Source organism: Pseudorca crassidens, chromosome 5 (assembly GCF_039906515.1).
Source record: "Pseudorca crassidens isolate mPseCra1 chromosome 5, mPseCra1.hap1, whole genome shotgun sequence".
In the NCBI taxonomy this organism is placed as follows: Eukaryota; Metazoa; Chordata; class Mammalia; order Artiodactyla; family Delphinidae; genus Pseudorca; species Pseudorca crassidens.
Genome location: NC_090300.1, coordinates 127,609,484 through 127,622,783, shown reverse-complemented (window position 1 = coordinate 127,622,783; position 13,300 = coordinate 127,609,484). Strand labels below are relative to the sequence as shown.

Below are 13,300 nucleotides of genomic sequence, written 5' to 3'. Positions count from 1 at the left end.
GCTTGACTACTATCATCTCCATGAATATTAGGCAAATGTGGAAGATATTAATATTATTTTGGCTTATTTGTGCCTTAATGAGAGGCCTAGCTAGTTATTTTCTAATGACCCATTTTTATTAACTGATCAGCCCTGATGAGAATATTAAAATGCTATGGTTTTAGTTCGAATGCTAATGTTCCTTTCAGACATTTGAAACACTATTTAAATTATCATTCCTATTTGTTCAGAATTACAACAAATAATCAACTCATTCCTGAGCATGAGGGAGCTCTGATTTGTTTTTGTTTTTTTTTTGCTCCTAAGTAGGAACATTTTCTATGATTAAAGGAAAAAAAAAACAAACAACAACAAAACCTATTGAGAGATCACTTCAAAATATGAAAATCTAGAAATGCAATATGAGATTTAGTTAATGTTTGTAACAATGAAATGGGAAAATCACTAGTCAAGCCAATAATGGATACAGATACATTAAAAACATAGACATCTGTAACATCAGGTTCTGCAAAAGTGATTCTGTCCTTAATCAGCCACCCCTTGCCTCAAAATCCAAAAGGGACATTTGTGAACAGATGATGAAACATGACCACATTGTATCTTGTTATTTTACTCCAAAATTCAGTATAGAACGTGGCTGGCCTATAATTTTGCATGGAGACGCTTCATGTCACGCAGGCAATATTAACCTCAGTAGGCAGGTTTGCCTTTATCTGTTTCAGGCCCACAAGCTTAAAATGTGGACCAAATACCATCATTGTAAAGAAAACAAATCCTAAATATATCTAACAGACAAAAAAAGCTTAGTAAAATGTGAGTGTAAACCACTAGCTTTCAAAAGTCAACCTCAATGAAAAATTCATTTCAGAAAAAGAATACCTAGTCAAGGCAAGGAGAAATACCCAGATCCTTGCCCATCACTGATTCGGAGTAATAAAAAAGAAGATACATAAAATAGGAAACTTAACTGTAAGCCGCAACTTATCTTGACTCGTTGATTGATTACTGATTTGTCTGATTTTTTTCTCTTTTTCTTCTTTTGTATCCTTAATGGATTATCATCTGAGCCTGTTGTCTTCCAGAACTGTGGCTAATTTCTAGGAGCTGGCATGGGGTGGGAAGAATTACTGAGTGTCAGAGAACTGTACACTATTTGGAGACATCTCCATGTCAGAATCACTGTTTTTATTTGATTTAGGACTTTTAAGAATCAATTTGGATGTGCTCCCAAAAGTCTATCAATGAATAACTTAATCATAAGGCTTATTTTAGCCAAGACAGGCAGCTCTCCTAAAGAATTACATAGTGCAGGTCAGGTTAAAAAAAAAAAAAAAAGAGCCAATTTCTTTTCCCTACAGAGAAAAGAAAGTCCTACAAAATGTTTCTCCCATTCCTTATACAGGTAGATGTAGCCTAAAAGTCTCCATTCTTGGTCTAAATATTCTGCTTTAATAATAAATTTCCTTCCTCATTTTCATGTTGTATTACTCCAGAACTGTCTCTCATTGTGTCTTTGTTTTTCAAAGTGCCGAAGAATTAAATGTAACTGTTTCCTCACCTGTCCTCAACAAACTTCTTTAAAGAGTTGTTTTAAGTAGTCTCATTTTTTTTCAAACTCATTCTCTTCTCAAGCTACTGTACTTTGAGTTTCATCTTTCCCTGTCACCAACATTATTTCTTGATCACCAGTTGCTTCCATGTTGACAAGTCCCTGTCGCCTCCTTTCTGATACAATATTAGTCAATTTCCCACCACTGTTTATGCAGGAGATAGCTTATTGATCTTGAAATATTTTATTATACTTGTTTCCAAGACACCAAAATTCTACCTTCCCTTGCCTTCCTTTTCATGTTTTTTTAAATTTATAAACACATTAAGCACTACTTTGCCACGACAGCTAAGCATACTTTACAACTCTTAACACTATTCCATATGGAATATAATACCCTTACAATATAATATAAACCCTTATTATAATATATATCAATATTACCCTTAGGTAATTAGGTATATTATATAATACCTTATGTAATACCTATATATTACCTTATATATATATAATACCTAATGTAATATAATACCTTGTCTGAATCAACATGTGTTAAAATACAAATTTAATATATTTGAGAATATAGGAATTTGAAATCAGAAGGAAAGAAGCTAAGGTAGAATCATGAACACTGAGCTCAGTAGATACTTTATATTTGTCTTCTACCTTTACAAAATTAGAACCTGCTATTAATCTTAAGTAAATTGTTAAAGTAATATAGTTTTGCCCTGATACCATTAGCCATAACACCATAAGGTAACTGCTACTATTTAGCCTCAATTTTCCAGTTTCAAGGTAACACTGATGTTAACTTAGTTTTTTTGTTTTTTTTGTTTGTTTTGTTTTTTTTGCGGTACGCGGGCCTCTCACTGTTGTGGCCTCTCCCGTTGTGGAGCACAGGCTTCAGACACACAGGCTCAGCGGCCATGACTCACGGGCCCAGCCGCTCCACAGCACGTGGGATCTTCCCGGACTGGGACATGAACCCGTGTCCCCTGCATCAGCAGGCGGACTCTCAACCACTGCATCACCAGGGAAGCCCCAATTAACTTAATTTTCTACTAAGTTTATAATGAAGTTGTAGGGATCTAGAATTCTCATTTACATTATTTGAGGGTGGTTGTTTTTTTTTTAAGTTTGAGTTATATTCATATCTGAATATCTAACTTAAAGTAGTAAAAACAGAAAATGTTGATTTAAAACCTTAATCCTGTTGCTTAGTGCGTGTAATAAAAGGTAATGTAAAAAGATACTGTTTATAAACAACATTTGAATATTTTTGTTAGATTCCTTTCCAAAATGAAACTTTAAAGTCAGTAGTTTAAGAACCATGAATATCCTTGCTAGAAGGCTTTTTTTCCCTCAGAGTTTCCTTTTAGGGTTACTTTGGTGTTTCGGATCTCCAGTGATAGTCACTCATTTCCAAATACTGTAAAGATGATTTCCCCAGTAATGGTATTTGGCTAAATTGGTCCAGCGTCTTAGTTGTAGATCATAGTCGGCAAGGTTCTTATGAACAGTCTTATTAACCAGTACCTTATCTGTTGGCAGGCAGATATGAAATATTGTATTTGGCTCATGTGTATATAGTCCTACAGAAAAAGACCCACTCTCTGAAGATTTGAGTAGCATGGTCACAAAATGTAGAGAATAAAGCATGATAAGACTTACAATCTCCAAACTAAATTAATCTTTATATCCAGAAAGAGCCTGTGTTTTCATATTTACACTTCATGCCTTAAACATTTGTATTGTGGCACCTTGGAAAGCTGTAGGGGATAAGAGGGTTGGTGGAAGTCATGCCTATGGACCTGAGTTAGCAATTATGTTCTTACAGTTGATCAAAAACTTTAGCAATGTAAAGGTGTTGACCTCTTTCACCAACACAGTAGACTAAGTCTGTAATCCATGTTTCTCTTTACTTATGTTGATAGAAAATATATCTTGTTCTTAAATTTTATCTTTCACTCTCATCTCTTCCAGCCAGAAAAATCTACTTAACCTTCATCACTGAATGCTAGCACCTCCCTCCTGTGTCCCAAGCTTGTTCCAGATGCTTTCTTTTTCTTATAGCCATTTTCTTTTATTAAAGGCAGAGATAATTCAATACCTTCATTTTCTCATAGCTCTTCTTACACCTCTAGGTGTAGGAGATATGAGAGTCATGATTATGTCATTTCCTACTAATCCTGCTGTGCAAAATGGGATAGTAGACTGATAGGTACAAGCATAGACACGGGCAAAGTTCATCTCCAGCAGATTATATAGAGACGTAAAGCATACAGACCAGTCACCAATTTAAATGTGTTGCAGGTTTTCATCATTTGACTAAGGTCTTTTCTCTCCAGCCATTTTTCTATCAACTTCAACACAAGGAAACAGTGGTAGCCAAGGCAAGGTGGCATTGGAGGGTATACCTGATAGGTAAGGCTCTGCTTAAGGCCCAGTGGAGCTCTGTGGGATTTTGGGATTCTGTTTACGTTGAGACAAACTATTGGGTTAGCCAAAAAGTTCATTCAGGTTTTTCCATTAAGATGGTACGGAAAAACCCAAATGAACTTTTTGGCCAACCCAATAACTCTGTTGCCCTACAAAGCTGGACAAGACCTCAGACTACTTCCTATGCTTTCAAATGATCTTCCTAGGAAAAGAGTTGAGAAGGAGTGAAAAGGAGTCAAGTTTTAATACTTCAATTCACAGGTAACTCAGTACTTGAAGATGGGATATCAGATTTGCAGAAGGATGTCTGTGGAGTCTGGAGCAATTCAGTAACTGTTTAATCTTCTGAGATCTATTTGTAAATATTGGGAAAAGGGAGGGCTCAATCCTGTTTCCCCCTATTTTTTGCTATCTATTTTCTTTCCAAAGGTCCTTCTCTATGGCTCACGTTATATTCCAAGGACTTCACATTTATATATCAAACTCTGTAAAACTTGTATATCCTATCCTCTACTTGACATAGTTAAATGAGAAATTTTATTTTCACAGATCTCTTTTGGCAAATGTTCATTTTGGGTAGCTGTACCCACACTCAGCCAATTATCATATCTAAAAATAAAGCCATTTTGAGACATTATTTCCTTTCCCTCACCAGCCTATAATGTCTTTAATTTCTATTCTAATTAGAAAACATGTCCTGATTATGTGTGTTTACCTCTCTATCCTTCTTTGCACTTAAGTCTAAGACTAAGTCACTTACGGATTGCTGTAATAGTCACCTAACATAGATCTCTCCTTTTACTCTTTATTCTTTATAGTCAGTGGTCCACCCAGTGGATAAAGAAATCTTAAAAATACATATAAGATCAATGTGACATCAAAGCCAAAAGAAGAATCTTCTGGTATAGAGGAAATTAAAAATTGCATCAAATGATGCTGACTAGCTGATAAAGATGTTTACAGACTAGCAAACACAAAATTCAGCAATATAAATGTCATTAGTGATATGGATAAAAGCAGTTTGAGTGAAATGGTGTGGAGTGAAGTGGGATAAGAAGAGAAAGGAGGTGATAAACCAGAGATTTGGGTGAAAGAAATAAGGAAATGGATAAATAGCTGGAGAGAAATGTGAAGAAAGAGAGATGTTTGGCATGAGAGCATACATGCATGCACATGTGGTTGTGATAGATTTCATTGTAAAAGACATCCATGCATGTCTGTATAATGGTGGAAGAAAATCCAGAAAAGGGAGAAACTTGAGATGCAGAAGAGAGAAATGGGATGAGGAATCTGAGATTTGAATTCATGGTAGACAAAGCAGCTAAATCTAGAGGATAGAATCATGGAGAGGAGGAAACATTGATGAAATTAATCTCAAACTGTGCCAGCTCTCCTTCCTTCAAATATTTGCTTACCTGTAAATTACTTGTATGCTAGATGAAGAATTACCAAGAATTACAGCAGAAAGAAGTAGCAGGGAGGCTAAAGGCTTAGCAAAATTAGCTACATGTAGGGCTTCCCTGGTGGCGCAGTGGTTGAGAGTCCGCCTGCCGATTCAGGGGACACGGGTTCGTGCCCCGGCCCGGGATGATCCCACATGCCGCGGAGCGGCTGGGCCCGTGACCCATGGTCGCCGAGCCTGCACGTACGGAGACTGTGCTCCGCAATGGGAGAGGCCACAACAGTGAGAGGCCCGCGTACCAGAAAAAAAAAAAAAAAAAAAAAAGCTACATGTAAAACACTGATGGATCTCACAGATAGAACCTGGAATGAAAAAAAGTAAGAAATGCCACATCAGGCATAACTAATCACCAGTGATAGAAATAAAAATAGTCATCTTTGGGCTTCCCTGGTGGCGCAATGGTTGAGAATCTGCCTGCCAATGCAGGGGACACGGGTTCGAGCTCTGGTCTGGGAGGATTCCACATGCCGCGGAGCAACTGGGCCCATGAGCCACAATTACTGAGCCTGCGCGTCTGGAGCCTGTGCTCCCCAACAAGAGAGGCCGCGATGAGAGGCCTGCACACCGCAATGAAGAGTGGCCCCCACTTGCCACAACTAGAGAAAGACCTCGCACAGAAACGAAGACCCAACACAGCCATAAATTAATTAATTAATTAATTAAAAGGCAAACCTTTAAAAAAAAGTAGTCATCTTTATCAGGGGAATTGATAGTACTGTAGAGGGATCACAAGATAAGATTCTGAAGTGCTTAAAATGTTATATATTTTGATGCGGGGGGAATTACATGGGTATATATCAAACATCGAACCATACACTTAAGATTTTTATTACTTTCTGCAGGTATGCCACGTAGCAATTGAAAAATAAAATTGCAGATTTTATAATCTCCTTGGATTAGTCAGACTACGATCATTATTTGAATTAAATGTAGCTAGATAAACTGGTTTATTCCTCCTTTCGTCACACACAAACAAGCCATTAAATCCTGAGCCCCACGAGAGAAGAGATTTTTCTGCTTTGTTCCTTGACATATTCCAGCTGTTCAGCAGTAAGATTTAACAGCTGTTATCAAATGATGAGTGTTTTCATGACTCAGTATTTTGGGCAAACAATTCTTCCTGTTAACTCCCACCCCATTTTACTCTACATAGTGTGAATATGAATAAGCCTGAAGATGTTTAAAAAAGAAATTTTCTCAAGAGTTCAAATTTATCCATTTATTAAGTCTCTGAATTTGGAGACACACGTGAAACAGAAATCCCAGCAGATACCTTAATTCTGGTTATATAACTGGCATATTATCAACTCATTTGGTAAACTGCCATCCAATATCAAAATTAGTATTTTTCATCATTTGGGGTAATTTGTCTATCATTGTAATATTAATATGTTTGCATGATCTTTGAACATCTAGTGTTATAAACTTTATTTTCAGGAAGTGTATAATCTGCATAAAATTTAAGGCTGGAGATATTCAAGTTTGGGGCTATAAAAGATGGAGAATGAAAGCAAGAAGGAATTCTCAAAACTTCCCTAAATCCAACAGTCCCACATAAAGCAAGAGCTCCAGACACAATACATAGATCTATGAAAATGACTGGGGACAAGTCCAGGGCTCTTTTATACATCTCTTAAATCTTCCCTGAAATAGAGGGAGTTGCCCAGCAGTGTGAACCCTGAAACACCCACCAGTGTGACAGTTCCATTTTTACTTCTCCCAATAATGAGCTATGGAAAGAATATATAATAGGAATATAGAAGTCTATACGTGGATGGGACCAAATTGCACATAAGTGAAAAAAAAAATCAGTAATCTTCCATCTGAGCTGTACAGATGCTACCATTTCTTGCCAAATCATGAGCATTTAATTTTCTCCAGTAACAAATCAGTGATTGGATGCAACATTATAGAGAAAATGAGGCAAATCTCATGTGATTTCCAGTAATTCATTTTCAACTCAGAAACTTTTGTTTATACACTTATCCCATGTAGATGTGTCTCTGAGATGCTCTTAACACAAGTGTTATTTTACTTCTCGTTTGAAAGTTTTCCTCCATCTTTTGATAGTAATAGTAGGTACCCTCTCAAACTCATATTCAAAATTAATATAAGTTTAGACATAAGGGATACTGACCCTAAAACTTGAAATCTTCATCTGTCTTGTGTTCCTCTTTCTGGGTTTCCTTACCTGCAATATCCAGTTGATATTTTTTTATCTAGAATAGCAGGTGTATTATGTGTTCCTGTAATCTGCAGTGAGATTTAACTTAAAAGACCTATAAGCCTTCTTAGAGTGTCATTTGGTAAGTGTTTGAAGATGGAGGAATTATAAATTATACTTGCATTTGACCTATTCTGTGTCCTAGATTTCCTAACTTAATTATTTCACTTCACTACAGGTCACCAAACCGCCTTACGTAACGGTAGTATTAATCATGTTGCCAAATCTACAGTTAGGGTACCTTGCTTTCCTATGACTCTAATGTTCTTTAATTCAACATGTCTGGGACAGGGGATGTTTTTGGGTATCTCAGTCTTAAACTTTATTTATGCATTTTCCCTCACTGTCTCTTTGTATGCCTTAAGAGAAATGTGACTATCATTTTCAAAGTTTCCTTGGAGAGCTTGGGAGATAGTAAGACTTTTGTCTCCCAGACACGTTCAATTAGTCTCACAAGTATAACAGTCTCTCCTGTAGAACATTTTCAAGACACATTATAGGTGTGCCATTCCTGTTCCTATCTGCACCTCTGCCTCACAACCAGATAACAATCAGACTCACATAATTAAATCAATTTTTGATTTGTTTCCTTCTACAATGGTTTTGTTCTTGCAGAATTCCTCTTATATATTGGTTTTAATTTTTGCTTTAAAACATCATATTTAAAATTTGAATTTTTAAAATTTGTATATATGTATAGCTTAGTTTGGGCTTACATACTTAAAATTCTAAGATGATATGCCATTTTTATTAAACGTTTCTTATTTTTACTATTTCCTATTTTCCATTGTTTTTCTTTTCACTTTATTTTATTATTTTTTTTTTACATCTTTATTGGAGTATAATTGCTTTACATTGGTGTGTTAGTTTCTGCTTTATAACAAAGTGAATCAGCTCTACATATACATATATCCCCATATCTTCTCCCTCTTGCATCTCTCTCAAACCCTCCCTTTCCCAACCCTCTAGGTGGTCACGAAGCACAGAACTGATCTCCCTGTGCTATGTGGCTGCTTCCCACTAGCTATCTATTTTACATTTGGTAGTATATATGTCCATGCCACTCTCTCACTTCGTCCCAGCTTACCCTTCTGCCTCCCCATGTCCATTATCTACGTCTACATCTTTATTCCTGTCCTGCCCCTAGGTTCTTCAGAACTTTTTTTTTTTTTTTTTTTTTTTTTTTTTTAGAGTCCATATATATGTGTTAGCATATGGTATTTGTTTTTCTCTTTCTGACTTACTTCACTCTGTATGACAATCTCCAGGTCCATTGACCTCACTACAGATAATTCAATTTTGTTTCTTTTTATGGCTGAGTAATATTCCATTGTATATATGTGTCACATCTTCTTTATCCATTCATCTGTCAGTGGACATTTAGGTTGCTTTCATGTCCTGGCCATTGTAAATAGAGCTGCAATGAACATTGTAGTACATGACTCTTTCTGAATTATGGTTTTCTCAGGGTATATGCCCAGTAGTGGGATTGCTGGGTCGTATGGTAGCTCTATTTTCAGTTTTTTGAGGAACCTCCATACTATTCTCCATAGTGGCTGCATCAATTTCCATTCCCACCAACAGTGTGAGAGTGTTTCCTTGTCTCCACACCCTCTCCAGCATTTATTGTTTCCAGATTTTTTGATGATGGCCATTCTGAGTGGTGTGAGATGATATCTCATTGTAGTTTTGATTTGCATTTCTCTAATGATTAGTGATGTTGAGCATTCTTTCATGTGTTTGTTGCCAATCTGTATATCTTCTTTGGAGAAATGTCTATTTAGATCTTCTGCCCATTTATGGATTGGGTAGTTTGTTTTTTTTTGTTATTGAGCTGCATAGGCTGCTTATAAATTTTGGAGATTAATCCTTTGTCAGTGGCTTCATTTGCAAATATTTTCTCCCATAATGAGTGTTGTCTTTTCATCTTGTTTATGGTTTCCTTTGCTGTGCAAAGGCTTTTAAGTTTCATTAGCTTCCATTTGTTTACTTTTGTTTTTATTTCCATTTCTCTAGAGGTGGCTCAAAAAGGATCTTGCTGTGATTTATGTTATAGAGTGTTCTGCCTAGGTTTTCCTCAAAGAGTCTTATAGTGTCTGGCCTTACATTTAGGTCTTTAATCCATTTTGAGTTTCTTTTTGTATATGATGTTAGGGAGTGTTCTAATTTCATTCTTTTAGATGTAGCTGTCCAGTTTTCCCAGCAGCACTTATTGAAGAGGCTGTCTTTTCTTCATTGTATATTCTTGCCTCCTTTATCAAAGGTAAGGTGGCCACATGTGCATGGGTTTATATCTGGGCTTTCTAACCTATTCCATTGATCTGTATTCCTGTTTTTGTGCCAGTACCATACTGTCTTTATTAGTGTACCTTTGCAGTATAGTCTGAAGTATGGGAGCCTGATTCCTCCAGCTCTGTTCGTCTTTCTCAAGATTGCTTTGGCTATTCGGGGTCTTTTGTGTTTCCATACAAATTGTGAAATTTTTTGTTCTAGTTCTGAGAAAAATGCCATTCGTAGTTTGATAGGGATTGCATTGAATCTGTAGGTTGCTTTGGGTAGTAGAGTCATTTTCACAATGTTGATTCTTCCAATCTCTTCCAAACAAAGAGATATGTTATATCTCTCCATCTGTTTGTGTCTTTAATTTTTCATCAGTGTCTTATAGTTTTCTACATACAGGTCTTTTGTTTCCTTCGGTAGGTTTATTCCTAGGTATTTTATTATTTTTGTTGAAATGGTAAATGAGAGTGTTTCCTTAATTTCTCTTTCAGATTTTTCATCATCAGTGTATACGAATGCAAGAGATTTCTGTGCATTAATTTTGTATCCTGATACTTTACCAAATTCATTGATTACCTCTGGTAATTTTCTGATATGATTTTTAGGATTCTTTTATCTTTTTCCATCCCCTCCCTTTCAGTCTGTATATGTCGATAGGTCTGAAGTGGCTCTCTTGTAGACAGCATATATTTGGGTCTTGTTTTTGTATCCTTTCAGCCAGTCTGTGTCTTTTGGTTGGAGCATTTAATCCATTTACATTTAAGGTAGTTATCAATATGTATGTCCCTATTACCATTTCCTTAATTGTTTTGGATTTGTTATTGTAGTTCTTTTCCTTCTCTTGTGATTTCTGCCTAGAGAAGTTCCTTTAGCATTTGTTGTAAAGCTGGTTGGGTGGTGTTGACTTCTCTTAGCTCTTGCTTGTGTGTAAAGGTTTTAATTTCTCCATGGAACCTGAATGAGATCCTTGCTGGTAGAGTAATCTTAGTTGTAGGATTTTCCCTTTCATCACTTTAAATATGTCCTGCCACTCCCTTCTGGCTTACAGAGTTTTTGCTGAAAGATCCACTGTTAACCTTATGGGGATTCCCTTGTATGTTATTTGTTGCTTTTCCCTTGCTTTTAATATTTTTTTTCTTTTCATTTAATTTTTGAGTTTGATTAATATGTGTCTTGGCATGTTTCTCCTTGAATTTATCCTGTATGGGACTCTCTGCACTTCCTGGACTTGATTGACTATTTCCTTTCCCATATTAGGCAAGTTTTCAACTCCAATCTCTTCAAATATTTTTTTTCAGTCTCTTTCTTTTTCTCTTCTTATTCTGGGACCCCTGTAATTCGAATGTAGGTGCATTTAATATTGTCCCAGATGTCTGTGAGACTGTCCTCAATTATTTTCCTTCTTTTTTCTTTATTCTGTTCTGTGGTAGTTATTTCCACTATTTTATCTTCCAGGTCACTTATCTGGTCTTCTCCTTCAGTTATTCTGCTATTGATTCCTTCTAGAGAATTTTTAATTTCATTTATTGTGTTGTTCTTCATTTTTTTTGGTTGTTATTTAGTTCTTCTATATCCTTATTAAACGTTTCTTGTATTTTCTCCGTTCTATTTCCAAGATTTTGTATCATTTTTCCTGTCATTACTCTGAATACTTTTTCAGGTAGACTGTCTATTTCCTCTTCATTTGTTTGGTCTGGTGGATTTTTATCTTGCTCCTTCATCTGCTGCATATTTCTCTGTCTTATCATTTTGCTTAACTTACTGTTTTTGGGGTCTCCTTTTCTCAGGCTGCAGGTTTGTAGCTCATGTTGTTTTTGGTGTCTGCTCTCAGTAGGTGAGGTTGGTTCAGTGGGTTGTGTAGGCTTCCTGGTAGAGGGAACTAGTGCCTGTGTTCTGGTGGATTAGGCTGGATCTTGTCTTTCTGTTGGGCAAGTCTGTGTCCAGTGGTGTGTTTTGGGGTGTCTGTGACCTTATTATGATTTTAGTCAGCCTCTCTGCTAATGGCTGGTGTTGTGTTCCTGTCTTGCTAGTTGTTTGGCATAAGGTGTCCAGCACTGTAGCTTGTTGGTTGTTGAATGGAGGTGGGTCTTAGCATTGAGATAGAGATCTCTTGGAGGGCTTTCACTGTTTGATATTATGTGGAGCCGGGAGGTCTCTGGTGGACCAACGTCCTGAACTCAGCTCTTCCTCCTCAGAGGCACAGGCCTGACCCTTGGCCAGAGCACCAAGACCCTGTCAGCTACATGGCTCTGAAGTAAAGGGAGATAAAAAGAAAGAAAAATTAATAAATGAAATAAAGTTATTAGAATATTTTTTTAAAAAATTAGTAAAAATTAAAACAACTAAAAAGTAATAAAAAAAGAGAAAGAAACAAGAGAGCAACCAAGCCAAAAAACAAATCCACCAATGACAGCAAGCGCTAAATACTATACAAAGAAAAAGAAATAATAATAAAAGGACAGAACCCTAGAACAAATGATAAAAGCAATGCTATACAGGCAAAATCACACAAAGAAGCACACATATACACCCTCACAAAAAGAGAAAAAGAAAAATATAATCTATATATATAATAAAAAAAAGGAAGAGAGCAATCACATCAATAAACAAATCTACCAATGATAATAAGCTCTAAATTCCAAACTAAGATATACATAAAACCAGAAACAAATTAGATGCAGAAAGCAAACCGGAAGTCTACAGCTGCTCCCAAAGTCCACCACCTCAATTTTGGGATGATTCGTTGTCTATTCAGGAATTCCAGAGTTGCAGGGTACATCAAGTTGATTGTGGAGATTTAATCTGCTGCTCCTGAGGTTGCTGGGAGAGATTTCCCTTTCTCTTCTTTGTTCTCACAGCTCCCAGGAGCTCAGCTTTGTATTTGGCCCCACCTCTGCGTGTAGGTCACCTGAGGGCATCTGCTCTTCCCTCAGAGAGTACGGGGTTAAAGTAGCAGCTGATTAGGGGGCTCTGGCTCACTCAGGCCAGAGGGAGGGAGGGGTATGGAATGCAGAGCGAACCTGCTCCAGCAGAGGCCAGCGTGAGGTTGCAACAGTCTGAGGCCTGTTGTGTGTTCTCCTGCAGAAGTTTCCCTGGATCACGAGACCCTGGCAGTGACAGGCTGCACAGGTTCCCAGGAGGGAAGGTGTGGATAGTGACCTGTGCTTGCACACAGGCTTCTTGGTGGCTGCAGCAACAGCCTTAGCATTTCATGCCCATCTGGTGCCTGCACTGACAGCCGTGGCTCGTGCCCATCTCTGGAGCTCATTTAGACGGTGCTCTGAATCCCCTCTCCTCACACACCACAAAACAATGGTGTCTTGCCTCTTAGGCAGTTCCAGAATTT

The 13,300-nt window shown here is 37.1% G+C and overlaps 1 pseudogene; it reads right to left on the bottom strand.

Moving 5' to 3' along the window:
- Nucleotides 1–2,930: 2,930 nt before the first annotated feature.
- On the bottom strand, nucleotides 2,931–8,777 carry LOC137224321 (protein downstream neighbor of Son pseudogene; annotated as a pseudogene).
- Nucleotides 8,778–13,300: the final 4,523 nt, after the last annotated feature.